The 13,799-nt window shown below is 46.7% G+C and overlaps 1 protein-coding gene across 6 annotated transcripts in view; it reads left to right on the top strand.

Annotated features, from left to right (window-relative positions):
• TENM4 (teneurin transmembrane protein 4) overlaps window positions 1-13,799 on the top strand; it is a 733,541-nt gene that overhangs the window by 137,552 nt on the left and 582,190 nt on the right. For all 6 annotated transcript variants that reach the window (XM_055320381.1, XM_055320386.1, XM_055320385.1 and 3 more), the window contains exon 2: window positions 9,230-9,285. The gene's annotated coding sequence lies outside the window, so the exon portion shown is untranslated. The remainder of the gene's footprint in view (window positions 1-9,229; window positions 9,286-13,799) is intronic.

Below are 13,799 nucleotides of genomic sequence, written 5' to 3'. Positions count from 1 at the left end.
CTGGGACAGCATGTGCAAATGCCCTGAGGCAGGAAGAAATGTGTGTTGATGGAAGAAATAGAATCAGGAGAGAAGCAGATGGTGAGGTTAAAGGGACAGATAGGGCCCAGAGATGAGGATCTTATAAACCAGGATGAGGGTTTGAATGCATTTGAGGACAGCTGGAAGCCACAGAAGAAAGACATAATCAGAGGTACCTTTTAAGACCATGTTTTTTTGCCAAAGAATAATCCAAGAGGGTGACAGGTGACGTGGGGAAATTGTTAAGTCTTATGATAACAACCATGAGGAAAGGTGGTCTTTTGGACTGAGATGTCACCTGACTGCTAAGGACCAGGGAATGGGTTTGAGAGCTCCATGTGAGATGGGTAAAGTGACTCAGGAGCAGGAAATCATCAAGCCCAGAAAGGCTCCGCCTTCTTTCTGCCCCTCAAGTGTCTGTAGGGAGCAGAGACCATGACCTCACCCTGGCAGGACAGGCAGCCACTGCTTGGCTGCTGTGACCCCCTTTATGCTTGGTTGCATCAGCCTGGCTCTTCATTGCTCAATGCCTGAAGTTGTCGGCAAAACTGAGCAGGTGTGGCCAGAAAGGTAGGGAAATAGCTGCCCTCCACTCTTTAATACATCCCGTCACTCAGGTCTTCTGTACTGAGCCTCAACCTGGGAAACCTCACTTTTGTGCTCCCTGACTTTCCAGAGTCCATGACTCCAAATAATCCCCCAAATAAGCCCATAACTATGAACCATGAGAAATACAGGATTAAGAGCAGAGGTGACATTCAAAATATTTAACAACCTGACTGCATGTGCATAGGCTCATCAGAACAGGTCTCTGTCATCATGCTCAGCAGAGGCCTGAGGGCCTTCCACTTGCCTTCTCTCAATTGTGGGGAGGCTTGACAGGTCCTTGGGAGGAGCTCAGGTCATGGTGGGAGGCATGTAATGGCTTGGGGGCAGTGATTACACAGTGACCAGTATGGACGCCTTTCCATATTTTAATCACAGGCACAACTCTCCTGTACCTGCTGATCTAGACTGGGGGGGTCTGGGAAGGCTTCCTGGGGGGAAGTGCAGTTTGAGCTGAGATCTGAAAGACAGGCCTGTGAAGATGGGAGTGGCGATAGAAGAAACAGCCTGTGTAAATGCTCTGAAATGGGATGGACAGTGGGGTGTTTGAGAAGTAAAAGGGGCAGGGCTTTTGGTGAGAGGAAGCAGAGCTGCCAGCAGGAGCCAGGCTCTCTGGGCCTGGGAGCCAGGGTGGGCTCACATCTCCTACGTGCACGGGATACAGGGAGACTGGTTGGGGGACTACTGCAGCAGCTCGGGTGAGAGTTGACCATGGCTTGAACTAGGGTAGTGGAGGCAGAGGTGGTGAGCAGGGGATCGATGTGAGGGTTAGAACCAGCAGGGGCCCATGATGGGTTAATATGGGGGTGTTGTGAAAGGGAGGGGTGTCAGGTGGGCTAGGTTTGTAATTTGTGATGCTGATGGAAAGTGGCGTTACTCACTGAGATGGGGACCAGCAGAAGAGGACCCTCGGGAGATAAAGGTTGACCTGTTGACATGTTAAGTTTGAGGATGGCAAGTAGATCCAAGCGCCCAAGCACAGGCTTCTGGTTCTTGCTCTGCTGCTCTGTGTAATTGGAGCAAATCATTTAGCCTTTCTGAGCCTCTATCTCCCCAGCTATAAAACTGAGGAAGTAAAACCTGCTTTATAGGGTTGTTGTAAAAGTTGTTATGAACATGGAGGGAAAACACCTCACATATTGTAAGCACACGGTGACCATAGGTGGTCATTGGTAGCAGTTGATTTTAATTAAACATATATGCTCAGGAATCTTATAATATCCTGCTACACTGAGGCACATCTGGTACATTTTGTTCTTTATGAGATAAAATTTGGAGTCCATGACACAGGTGGTGGTGGTGGTGGTGATGGTGAGGAGTCTGTTTTTCTTGGCTGTTGGAAGCATATGAAGCATCTGCCTTCATCATTTAGGGGCTGGTGTCGTGGAGAGGAAGGATCATTGAGCTTGGATTCTGATATGTGCGCTCTGTTCCTGCCTCTGCAGCCCGAGAGCAGGTTCTGTAATCTCTTTAAGCCTTAGTTTCTTTAGTTGTGAAATGGGGATGGTGATAATATATACCTCCCAGGATGATTGTAACATTCCAGCTGGGCCTCAGCCGGCCCCCCGGCCTCGTCTCTGCCTGCCTTTGCCTCCTCTCACCTGCTCTTCATCTGCTGTGGGCCAGCCACAGAAGACATCACCACTTTTTCCACACCCGGCTTCCCTCAGCCTGGGATGCCCTTTCCCACTCTGTCCATCAACTGTCTTCTTCGACTCCAGGGTCCAAGCAAGTGCTGCCTCTTCCACGAAGCTTTTCTGATGCTGCCAAGGAGAATCCACAGCTGTGTCTTTTGTCCCTGCAGCCCTGTCACTTGGCCCCCCCTTGAACACCCAGCATTCTGCTTTGGGTTACAGCGCAGGCCTGCGTCCTTGACTATAATCCTCTTGGGCCTGTGACCTTGTCTGTTGCAATCTCACACTCCCCTCAAGTCTGAGCATGGGTCCACACAGAAAAATAATTTAACTGAGTGCAATTGAATGAATGTGATGCAGCAGGCGTGGGCTGTGCGACGGCCCAGGGATTGGAAGGCCAGCGTGTGAGGCTATGCTGTCCCCGTGGAGTCAGGAAGGAACAGATTTTCTTGCAATGGATGGTTTTGCTGTTGAGGTCGGAAGACTCCCTTCTCGGGGCAGCTCTGGAGCAGCCAGATCCCCAGCCTTTGGTAACTGGGCCGCTGCAGTTGGGCTGCTCTGGGGACCTGCGCAAGGCATGCCTACAGCCTCATGAATGAGGTTAGGGACCCTCCCCTTGGGCCTGGATCAGCCACTGCTCTGTGGCTCTTCCTGGCCCTGTCTCATCCCCAGCTTCACCCCTCCCATCCATCCCCAGGGCAGCCAGAGTGCTTGATCTCAAGGACAGATCTGGCCCTATGATTGCCTGGCTTAAAAACTTTTGAGGAATGAGCCTGCTGCTAGAATCTGGCCCCTGAGGCCTTCTAGGAAGTGTCCTTCCTAGCACCTCTGTTTCCAGAGCTTTCACATTTCCTCCTGCTGCTTGTGCTTCTCAGAATAGGTCCACATTTCACACCCCTTGCTTGCTGTGGACCTTTTTGATTTGCAAACACTGTGCTCAGGAGTATTGCTCGAAGCCTATCTTGCCTGGTCCCATCCCACTAAAACTGACCCCTTCCTGGCTGGGTCCCACTGAGATTACAGACTCCCCTCCCCCAGTGGTGACACTTGTGCCTTTTAGTGCAGGAAGCATGCTGAACTGACCATCTTTAGTAGTAGAAATTATAAAAGCAGTGAGTGCTGCCCAAGACTGACCTGCAGGCCCCTGCCAAGTGTTTGAGAAATGCTAGTCCATAGAATGCTCACAAGGTTGGCATAAGGATCTCTGTTTTGCAAATGAGGAAGCTGAAGCTCAGAGAGGTTAGATCACTTTCTGTGTGTCACTCCTCATCTGAGTCTGGGTCAGCCCATGCCCTCTCTGAAAATCTTCTGGCCACCAACTCCAGTCTGGGTCTGACATGCAGAATAGGCAGCCAGAGATTGCTTGTTAAATGAAAGGGTGAGCGTGAAGCTGCTGGGTGGAGGGATGTTTCAAGGAGAGCTGACTTATAAAGGCTCCTTCACAGGGTTCCAGGGGCCTAGTTGAAAAGAAGTGATCATCTCCTACATCTTGGATTCTTATTGGACTTTCCATGTTTTTAGGTAAATAATAAAACCATTATTATCTCTGGCACAACCCAGAAAACTAACTCAAAAGTTAGTGATCTAAACTAACTCATTCTGAGAGCCACTTGATGTCATGTATCGCTGGCTGAGGGCACCTGCAGATGAGGCAGCTATAGTGAGGCCACCCAGACGAGGACACAGCTGGTCTTGGGAAGGCCAGTTAACCCATCGGGATTTTACTCTTGAGCCTGCCAAGCCATGGTAGGCCGTTAGGTCATTAGGGCTGGGGCTTGTGGCTCAAGTACAATTTTCTCATCCTAAATTGCTTCACATCTGAAGTGCTTCATTTTTGTGATCTCACACACTCACAAAATGAAATCTGAGGGAGTAAAAAAGAAGAAAATCTTTGACTCAGAAAAACCAGAAGAAAGCTAAAGTGAATGTGTTTTAGGGACCTAATCAGCAGCAGAAGCCCAGGCCGGCGGGGGCGGGGGGGGGGGGGGGAGAGCACCAAGAATGATGAAGTTGGAAATTGTAGAATTCTTAGAGGGCAGTGCCTCCTCCTTCGGACAGCTGGTGCAATATGGCCAGCTTAGCTTGGGTCAACAGAGTTTTTTGAAATCAGCTCCCAAGTCTGAAGAAGCAATACACGGCACTCCTCAGAGTTGCTGGAACCTCATGAGCAGGGACAGCAAGGACTGCCAGAAAGGAGGCACTGCCCTGTGCCTTCACCAGTCCTGCTTTGTGAGTCATCAGTGCCCCTTCCCCTGCAAGGTCCTGACTTGCTTAGGCCTTGAGTCCATCTGGATACAGTGGGAAGCCCAGTAGAGCTTCAGTCCTCCCCATGGTTGGGGCCTGGAAGCTCAGTACCCTTTTTCCAACCACAGAGTACCTGATGATGTGGTCCAGTAAACAGTCAGAGGAGCTCACTTAGTGTGGCGATTTAGGGCTTCTCTGAGGAGATGGTGTTTAAGCTAAGAGGCCTAAAGGATAAATTTGGATTAGCCAGCAAAAAGGAGAGCAAACAACTTTCCAGGCAGATGGAACAGCACACCCAGGGCCTGCATTGGGAAGAATGACCCATTTGAGGACCTCAAGAAAGCCAATGTGACTAGTTACAGAGACTGAAGGGGAAATGGATGTATCGAGAGATCCAAGCAGCACAGAAACCGGGTCCCCGAAGCAGTCTTTTCAGGCACAGGTGCACACCCTGGACTTTGGATCTGATCTTTAATGGGATAGAGAGATGTTGTCAAGAGCTTTAGGCAGTGGAGATGATCTGATTTGCATTAAAAAAAATCCTTCTACTTTCTGGACAGTGAGAGAATTGGAGGGGAGGATATAGACACCAGACTATGGTGGAAATCCAGGTGAGAGGTGATGGTGGCTTGGTGAGGGTCATGGTGCTGGAGAGGGAGAAAAATGAACAGGGACAGATTTAAGTTCTATTTGGGAAATAGGACAGATAGGACTTGGTGACTGGTGGGGAGAATGCACAGGGAGGTGTCAGGACAGGCCTCCAGATTTCTGGTGGGGCAACAGTACATGGTAGCGCCATTTACTGTGATAGAACTCGCTGGAAGAAAGCTAAAAATAATAGTCAAGGCAAAAGACCAATGGCAAACTCTATGCGCCAAGCAGGAAAGAGGCTAACACCCAACCAGGCAATGGGCAAAGGACTGTGAACATGCATTTCCTAAAAGAAGAATTGCAAATGGCCAAGAAGCAGAGAAACAGATGTTCAACTGATATCCAGAAATGCAGACTAAAATAACTAGGCTCCATTTAACTATCACATTGACAAAGATAAAAAAGCACGTTAATGTCTAAAACTGACAAGATGGGGATCCCTGGGTGGCGCAGCGGTTTGGCGCCTGCCTTTGGCCCAGTGCGCGATCCTGGAGACCCGGGATCGAATCCCACGTCGGGCTCCCGGTGCACGGAGCCTGCTTCTTCCTCTGCCTATGCCTCTGCCTCTCTCTCTCTCTCTCTCTCTCTGTGTGACTATCATAAATAAATAAAAAAAATTAAAAAAAAATAAAACTGACAAGATGAGGAGTTGGCATGCCTCTGTGCTGCTGGTGGAAATTGAAAGTGATACAGTCTTTCATGGGGGGCAGTTACAAATTTCTTAAAAATGTCAAGTAATTAGGTCATGATCTCAGGGTCCTGGGATTGAGCCCTACATCAGGCTCAACACTCCATGTGGAGTCTCTTTGGTATTCTATCTCTCCCTCTGCCCTGCCCTTGCTCCCGTGCTTGCGCGTGTGTACGCACTGGCATGCGCACGCTCGCTCTCTAAATAAATAAATAAATAAATAAATAAATAAATAAATAAATAAAATCTTTTAATTTTTTTAACTTTTTATCTTAATTTTTAAAAGATTTTATTTATTTAGGGGATCCCTGGGTGGCTCAGCAGTTGAGCGTCTGCCTTCTGCCCAGGGCGTGATCCTGGAGTCTTGGGATCGAGTCCCACATTGGGCTCCCTGCGAGGAGCCTGCTTCTCCCTCTGCCTATGTCTCTGCCTCTCTCTGTGTGTCTCTCATGAATAAATAAATAAAATCCTTAAAAAAAAATTCAAGCAATAAAAGGGAACCTGACTGGCTTAGTCAGTGGAGTGACTCTTGATCTTGGGGTCGAGTTCGAGCCTCAAGTTGGGTGTAGAGATTGCTTAAAAATAAAATCCTTTTAAAAAATGTTAAGCAGTGGGGTGCTTGGGTGGCTCAGTTGGTTAAGCGTCTGGCTCTTGAATTTGGGTCAGGTCATGATTTCAGGGTCCTGAGATGAGGCCCTGCATGGTGCTCTGCACTGTGTGTGGAGTCTGCTTGGGATTCTTTCCCTCTTCCTCTCCCTCCGTCTCTGACCCTCCACTTGCTCATTGTCTCTCTCTTTTTCACTCTAAAATAAATAAATAGAATATTTTTAAAATGTTAAGTAGTATAGTCTAAGTATACAACCAAGCAACCACACAGAGATATATGTACAAAAATATTAGAGTATTTTCACTAGTGAAAAAATAAAAACACCTACATGTACATTATTAGGGATCAATTGTGCATTTATGTAACCATTTTCAAAAGATAAAAAATTGGTGTGTGTAATAGGATCCCATTTTACAGTGTCTGGATATGTGTGTGTATGTGAATGTGCATGGAGGTATGTAGGCAACAAAGTTTGGAAGGAAACCTGTCTAAAATCATATTGCTCGTGGTAGGTGAGTTTTTACTGTACTTAATGAATTTGAGTACACAGAAAAAAATAATGATTTAGAAGAAGAGAAAAAAGTAACTGCAGTTTAACAGAGACTTTAATTAAAGTGTCGCAGGAAGGGAACCCAAGCGAGGGTGACTCATTCTGACTTGGGCTGGTGGGAGACTTCAAGGAAGAGGTGTTGGACCAAGAATGACAAATCATTATTTTCCTGCATCTGCACAACTTTGTCACTTGTATTCATGAGAAAGGGGGGACTCTCCAGAAAGAAAATCTGAGCCTGTTCTGCAGACCATTGAGTCTGTTTGCTCTCTGGTCATAAAAAATTCGTACCAATTAATTTTAAACCAGATGACAGGAAACAAAAACTTAGAACTCTAGAAGCCTACAGCCCACACCAGCTTCGATCAGTGCCCAGTACCGTCACTCTGCCACTTTCTCCCACTTCCATGACTCGGTTGGGATCTTATGCTCATTTGCAGCGGCAATGGCATTCCTGGATGTTATGTTATCAGCCCTCTCTGTTTCCTTGGTTACTATCTTGGATCTTTGAATAAAGAATCACTTGTACTTCACATTTTCTAAACTTGGTTTTAGAAATTCTGCAGCTTCTTACCAAAGTGCCCTTTTGGGAACTTAAATATGCATTGATACAATCTAGTCACTTTATGGAACAGCTGGCCATAAAGTGGCCACCTAACAGAACAGGATGACCCTGCCTTGACTTGGAAACAGAACTTAATTGGTGGCTTGATGCTACAGAGTTGCAAATTAGGGGTGTGAGGAGGGGGGCAGAAAGAAAACTGAAAATACAGAGCCCAGGGTTGGAAGTGGGCAAATGGGGGTGCAAGTCCCAGTTCCTTTGGTCCCTGGAAATGTGGCCTCAGGCAACTTTCTTGACACTCAGTAACATCAGGTGCCTTTGATGTTTCAGCCTCAAAATAGGACAGACTTATTATGTTCCAGCAAGGAACTCTAAACTATCCTTCCCAAGATAAAGTAGGAGCACCGCTGGGAAGTGCATGGTTGAGCAGTCTAAATGTCAAAGTTCTATTAATGAGTATTAGAAAATATATAAAAACAATACTTCAAGCCTATGACCTCACAGATGTTTTTATATAAAATGGTCATGACTAAAAATTCCTTTAAGTTGTTAGCAACCATTTTGGTATTAGAGAATACATCTGAGTTGAAAGATTGACTTTCAGTGGCCTTAGAGAGAAGGGGCAGAAATAAAGTGCAGCAGAAACTTAAAAAAAATCCATTAAAATAAAGTTAAGCAAAAATTGCGAATAAATAAATAAATTTTGAAAAATTAGCAAACGGTAGTAGAGGTGAGATATCGCTATTATGGCAAAAATTGGGCAAGTGGTTCCAACATGACTGCAGCGGGTCTTGGATGGATCATTGAACCTCCTTGAGTTGAAATTTTCTTGCCTGGAAGATCTCCCAGGTGGCTATGAGGCTCAGGAGATGATATCCATAGATATTATCAGCTCAACAATATGGACTCATTTTCACATAATAGGGACTCAAATATATGTTTTCTTCACTTTTCCTTAGCTTCATGTCTTTCAGTTAAAAATGATTTCTGGGATGGGCCTTTCTGGTTTCCATATTTTGCAGATGAGGTAACTGAACCCAAACTGGGGAAAGAGCAATCCAGGGCCCCTGCTGTCCCTGGGCCCTGGTGTGCACGGTACCTGCCAGAGACCTGACCAGGGCCCAAGACTCTTGGAAGCTGACAAAGCTGACGTCAGAGTAAAAAAAAAGTTAATAATGTGGGCAACAGTTGTGGTATAACACTGGGGGTCCAGGGTGGGGGCATTTCAGTATAGTACACCTCTTTGGTCCCCACTCTGCAAAATGGTGAACTCTGGCATTAGAAGAGAAAAATTGGAAAAATACCTTAAAATGTTGGGAGTGAGTATGTTGAGGTACTGACTTTTTTGTTTGCTCGATTTCTCTTCGTATTTCAGTGGTCCTTACATTTTACATTTATGAAAAATAAAAATAAGTGCCAAAATGATGTGGAAAGGCTGAATTTTCTGTACTGAGGGTTGAACACCATCAGCACCCTGCTTGACACATAACTATTAATTATCACACTTCACTTTTGAAATAATTCCCTTCCAGCCCCTGACCGTTAGCAATTTCCCCAGTTATACTGGATCATAAGCAGTTGGTAACCGATATGGGTATGAAATGTCTGATGTATTTTAGTTCAGTAGTCTCAAGAGATTAATTGTGATCATCTTCTTGTTTTGCAGATGGAAAAACTGAGACTCCGAGAGGGCTAGTGATCTCCCAGACGATTGGTCAGTAGGTAAGTGATAATGCTGAAAGTGAGCTGGAAACAAGATATACTGCTAATCTCCACAGCCAGAATCTCTGCTGGCTTATTGTCCCAGTCTTGTGACTTCTGATTTGTGCAATTCAAGACCAGAAATAAGATGAGTTGGTTTGAGGCATTTGGGTATGATTTGCACTGTAGTTTCTGTTTGTTTTCACTGTTGAGTTGGAATGTTTAACAAGTGAGTTTGTGAGGGCTTCCTGGGCATTGCCTGCCCATGGTGGATCTTTCCTGGGGAATGATAGGGCTCATTAAAACCTGGCCCATGCTGTGGCTAGTTTGACATCACTGCCCCTTCCAGAGACCCAACAGTTCGGTGCATCTAGAACAGAGAGCCTGGGACTAGAGGGTGAGGGGACCTGGGTTTCAGTCCTGGCATCAGCTGTTCTGTGACCTTAAACAAGCCACCTAACTCACAAGTCTACTGATTCTTTCAAAACCATTTTCTCCCAGAATATTTAGTGCCAGCCCTCTGTGCCAGGCACTGAGGGTAAACAGAGAAATACAACCCAGGCTTTGCCCTGGAGGCACCCACAGCCCCATTTATGAGCCCCTCCATTTCCTCATTACTGTCTCATCATGAAAATCTCTAACATCTGCTTTGGAGTTTATGGTCTGTAGGGCATTTTGTGATCTTCCCCCCAATTCCAGAAGATGGAAAGAAGCTGTTACTGCCATTTTGCCAAGAAGAAAACTATGGCTCGGGGAGTTGGCAAGGCCATACAGCTAGTAAAGGGTTAGAGCTGACCTTGAAACCAGATCTGCTAACTCCAGAGCATTTGCTTCTGATAACAGCAAACTGCTCTACCTGCGTCTACCTGATGATTTTAGCATTTGAACCCCGTACCCCTTAGCAGTGAGTAGAACACTGGGGAGATTAGCACCAGGAGGGAGCCCATCCTGATGGAAGGATACTTTTCTGCAAGGAGTACTTTCTTGCATCTAACTGATTATTCCAGAAAGCAACACCATCTCTGGCTGAGAGTGAAGGGAGCCTTGTGCTCTGGGTAAGTTAATAGCCAGAAAAAAATATGCCCCAGGCGGAGGCCCAGGGCTACCTCCTCCAGGTGGCCGGTACTCGGCCCATCAGAAAGAATCCTCCACAAGCCAGAGGGGCACAGACCCCTTCCTCCTCAGTGACCCTCCTGAATGCTGTTACTTTCCACCAAAGCTTAATGATCCTGGTAGCTTCAGCTTTTGCAGAGTTGCCTGGCCTCAGGCAAGACGTGGAGAGTGATATGGATTAGAGGCTGTGCTGTTTGTTTGCAGGGATGACAACTTGAGCATGAAGCTCTTGGGCTCCCTCAAAGTCTGCAATTTCAAAGGGTGTGTGAATAACCTCAGGGATCAGGCCTGGTTTTCCTGCTTTACAGTATGTGTGTGTGTTGTGAATTGTGGCTGTCCTTGACGAAGGGGTACTGATGTGTGTGATATGTGGGATGTGCGGGATTTATGGAGGATGTGTGTGTGTGCAGGGGTGGGGTGTGGAATCTGTAAGGAGTTTGTGTGTGTGTGTGTGTGTGTGTGTGTGTGCACGCAGGCACACTTAATCTCTAGGAAGCAATTCATATGAAAAAAAGAAACACTTATGGGTATAATTTTTCAATAGGACCCAGAAATGGGCTTAATAAGTATCATTAAACTCTTATATTACAAGGGGGAGGCCAGCCTTTCTTTCATCCTGGCTTGGATCACACAGCTCTCCCTTGCCCTGTTCTTTGGTGTCAGGTAAAAACTCCTACTATTTGTAGTGATCTCCCCAAAGCCTTTTCTCCCCCTTCCTGCTCTCCACCCCCCTGTCTACCCTGGCTCTTATCTGATCTCTCCGCTTGGACTCCGATGCAGACAAGGCTGGTGTCAGAACTGATAGATGATACCTGCGGGTGTGCTTGGAACCTGAGCGTCCTGTGTCTCGCGTTGTTCCAGCGGGAGACTTTAGGGTCTTTGTTTAGGAGGTGCTCCAAGCCGAGAGAGATCGGTGCTCCTTCCTTTCCCCGGGGGGTCACTTACAGCCCGCGACACCCAGCGGTACCGTGTGTGTGCAGACCCTTTCCTTTATAGATTGGGTTTCCCCTTGTCTGACATGAGAGGAGGAGAAGCCCTGCTGAAAGGGAGGTTTCACTCTAGACCGAAAACATTCTTCCAGGCCTCCTAAGGAAGCTGGTTCCCAGAGTGATTATCTTTCCTGAGCTAGGAGGGAAGTGCTCCGTGACGGGAAACTGGGCAGGCTTAGCAACAGGCTTAGCAAGCCGCGCTGCAAGAATGTTCACTCGTGTAAACAGGCGTGCGTTTGGGCAATGTTGTTCTTTGTGCACTGGCTTGGTTCTGGGGCTGGTGTATTCCAATTTGTGTGGCTCCCGTTCAGAGGCAACAGAGTTCTCCCTGCATCGTCTTTGGTCCCCACCCTCAGTACCCAGCCTGGGGTCACCCAGTGTGTGGTCGAGCATGCAGCAGGGGCATAGCCAGTGTTTGTGGTCTGTATAGAAGCCACTGCCTCCACTTGGGGTGCCTTCTGTGATACAACAGGTCTGCATTTGAGTCCTAGCTTGGCCCCTTACTATACCAACATATTTAATTTCTCTTGGTCCGGGAGGACCTGCCCTATTTGGAATGTCCTGGCCAGTTTTTGCTGGCAACTCCATTGGAGTGGCCAGTCTCTGGTCCCGATAGCTCCAGTCATTGGCTCGGAACTGGCTGCAAACCAGACAAGCCACTGAACACCACTGACACACATCCCCGGATGGATGTCCTTCCCTGACCTTGACACCTACCCAGACGGACCCTCTAGGACTGGGACAATAGCCAACAGTAGCTCTCCAAACGCTCTTAATCACCCTTAATAGGAGACCTTATTAAACACTGTACTCTGTGTAAGGTACTATGGCAACATCTTAGATACACTTTTTAAAATTTCTATGTCCATTTTTCCAGATAAGCTGTTTCAAAGGAGCTAACGTGACAGAGAGTATTCAGGTATTCAGTGATAATGCTGGGATTTGAGACCAGGTGTTTCGACCAAAAAAAAAAAAAAAAAAAGGTTACGTTCTTCTCTTAAATAAAGTGTATACACACAGTGGCTAGCGAGAAATCATTGTCACCTTTTAGTGATAGTGCTTTTAAAAGTAATTATTAGTAAAGCATTTATCATAGTGCATCCTCATTATTGGTTGTAGTCTTCTCCCACTGAATGGTCAGGTTCTTGAGGGCAGGAACTGGAAGCCCTAGCCCCTAGTAGGATATAAGATCAACTAATCAATAAATAGCAACTAATCAATAAATATTTGAAAGATAAACTATATTAAATTTTTTAAAAAGATTTTATTTATTCATGAAAGACACAGAGAGAAAGGCAGAGACATAGGCAGAGGGAGAAGCAGGCTCCCTGCAAGGAGGCCGATGCAGCACTGGATGCCAGGACCCCAGGATCATAACCTGACCCAAAGGCAGACGCTCAACCACTTAGCCACTCAGGTGCCCAGATGAGCTATATTAATAATGACCAGCTTTCCTGATTGCTGACCTCATGCTAGACAAAGTGCTAAGTGCTTTGTATATATTATTTTGCTTAGTTCTTAAAATAACCTATGAGATAGACACTAATATTATAAGCATTTTCCATTAAAGAAAACAGAGACTTAAAACGTTTGGGTAGCTTTTGCAGGTTATGCAGCTGTTAGGTGGCAAAGCTGCATGCAGGTGGGAGCCCGGCCTGCTGAACTGAGCACATGGTGTTCAGCTGCACTGTTTTGGTTCCCCTGGATGTTCTGGCCTCCCCAGGTGTCCCAGTGTACCACATAGCCACAGCCCATGCCCATGGCTCCTGCGGTAAATTCCTGAAGGTGTCACTCAAATCTGGTGCTTATTTAGCCAAGGCTATAGGAAGTTTCCATTTAGGAGGGACAAAGCTAGTGAAGGCCAGGGGGCCATAGTCATGTAGCAAAGACAGTATGAAGAATCACTAACAACTAGTAACTAACAGGAAAGTAGACTCAATTTATAAGACACAGGTAGAGCAAAGTCAATATCAGTAGGTACAACTTTTGGGGGCCCATGGAGCACAGTGGTGAAGTGTTTCAGTGGCACTTTCCAGGGGAATTTCTTAGGCTGGCCAAGTATGCCTGCAGACTCATTGTCGAGTGAGTCTGGGTGGGGGAAAGGTCTTCGCACATTGCTCTCAAGGGAGGGCCTTCCCTTCTAGTACTTTCCCACAAGACCTCACAGACCAATGACTTATTTCATCATGTGGAGCTTCATCTTATGCAAGCTGAAGAAATGGTACTTCTCCTTCATTGCCGCAAGATAATTGACCCCTTGTGACTTTGTCCAAAGGGTAGCTGGAGCATGTGCTTTTAAGTGAAAGGTAAGCAGGCACCAGGGAGGCATATTTGAGCTGGGACAGAGGGGACACTTGGAATGGCTCTGGGGGCTGCCTAGGCTGAACTAGGGTTCTAATTCTTGACTCCAGACTGGGCTCAGGCTTGCTCTAC

The sequence above is a fragment of the Nyctereutes procyonoides genome, unplaced genomic scaffold, assembly GCF_905146905.1.
Source record: "Nyctereutes procyonoides isolate TBG_1078 unplaced genomic scaffold, NYPRO_anot_genome, whole genome shotgun sequence".
NCBI classification, from domain to species: Eukaryota; Metazoa; Chordata; class Mammalia; order Carnivora; family Canidae; genus Nyctereutes; species Nyctereutes procyonoides.
The sequence above is the reverse complement of the archived record's forward strand: the minus strand, read 5'-3'. Positions and strand labels throughout refer to the sequence as shown.